The 1,563-nt window shown below is 42.0% G+C and overlaps 1 non-coding gene across 1 annotated transcript; it reads right to left on the bottom strand.

Annotated features, from left to right (window-relative positions):
• Positions 1 to 399: 399 nt before the first annotated feature.
• Positions 400 to 506, bottom strand: LOC141619938 (small nucleolar RNA R71). The gene has a single exon (XR_012531844.1). It is a non-coding gene; the product is annotated as a small nucleolar RNA R71 (small nucleolar RNA).
• Between the last annotated feature and the right edge of the window lie 1,057 nt (positions 507 to 1,563).

The following is a 1,563-nucleotide window of genomic DNA, read 5'->3' as shown; positions in this document are numbered from 1 at the left end:
TCCGTCAATTTTCAAGTAATTTAATTAACTCGCAACATTATACGATTAATTAAATAATCAATTAAGTGTATTGCCCTTTAGGTATGACCTAGGGGGTCAACTGATCACCACCGTCACACGACAGTAATGTCAAACTCTAGTCAGCCAATCATTACCGATATATGTTGACCAGTTGACAGTAACAATATTACTTCCCAATTGTATTCTTTAAAATGAGATTTAACAATGATATAAAATCACATGATCGCACTATTGTTGAGGACACATTTCCCAACACCCCGTTCACTTAGGGGTTCGGCCAAGGATTGGTTGAAGAATTGTGACCCGGACTCCTTCAAAACATGGGATGAGTTGGCATCGGCATTTTTGAACAAGTATTTCCCACCCTCAAGAACGGCCAAAGTCAAGAGTGAACTACAAAGCTTTACTCAAGAAGAGGATGAGACCTTATATGAGGCATGGGAAAGGTATAAGAAGCTCCAACGGTTATGTCCTCACCATGGCATTTCCGAGGCCGAGCTAGTGAACAACTTCTACAAAGGGTTGACCCAAGACCTTCGGCTTTCATTGGATGCGGGATCGGGAAAAGGTGCCTTGGACATTTTGGGGCATAAGGCGGCGAAAGAGCTAATTGAGGAAATGGCCTCAAGAACTATGGAATGGGGAAGTGATAGGCAATCAAGAAAGGGCAAGAACAAGGATTCTAATTCGGTTTTGAATGTGGAAGTTAAAGGAATACTAGATGAACTCACCCAACAAGTTGCTTTGCTAAATTCAAAACCTAAAGGCTCCGATATGAGGCAAGTCTTGTCTTGTGAGTTGTGTGGTGAACAAGGGCACACTCCCATTGGGTGTCCCTTGATTGCACCCCTCCAAGAGGAATGCTATGAGCAAGCAAATGGAATTTGGGAATCCACTAGTGCAAGACAAGGGTTCAACAACAATAACAACAACCAATTTGTCAATGGAAAAAGAACTCACCCTTTCTTGTCTTATGCTTCACAAAACATTCAAAATCCAACCACTTCCCAACCTCAACAACAACAAAGGTTCAATCAAAACACTCAATTCCAAAGGCAAATTCCACCCGGTTTCCAAGGGAAACAATTTGTCACCCAAAACCAACAACCATTTGGAGGTTTCAAGGGACAAAGTTCCAATTAACAACAAAACCAAAATTTCCAACAACAAAACCAAAACTTCCAAACCTCTCAAAAACCATCTTAGGAACAAGCCTTTGAACAATTGGTTATTGCAAATCAAAAATCCGACTCAAAGCTTGATAACCACATTGCCTCACAAAACCGGGTTAATGATGAAATACGGGCATCCCAAAAGGCTACGGAAACTCATGTGGCCCAAATTTCTCAACAATTGAGTCAATTGGCTCAAAATCCGGGGAAGTTTCCGGGGAATACGGTTAACCCAAGGGAGGTGAGTGCGGTATTTTTGAGGAGTGGAAAACAATTGGAGGAGGTTGAGAAATCTCCTAAATGGAAGAGGAAGAGGGTGTCTAGTGAAGTAGTGAAAGAGCACCCGGTTGAAGTTGCGGAAGAAGATGAG

This window comes from Silene latifolia, chromosome 1 (genome assembly GCF_048544455.1).
Source record: "Silene latifolia isolate original U9 population chromosome 1, ASM4854445v1, whole genome shotgun sequence".
Lineage (NCBI taxonomy): Eukaryota > Viridiplantae > Streptophyta > Magnoliopsida > Caryophyllales > Caryophyllaceae > Silene > Silene latifolia.
Note: the sequence above shows the minus strand (reverse complement) of the source record. Positions and strands in the feature narration are given on the sequence as shown.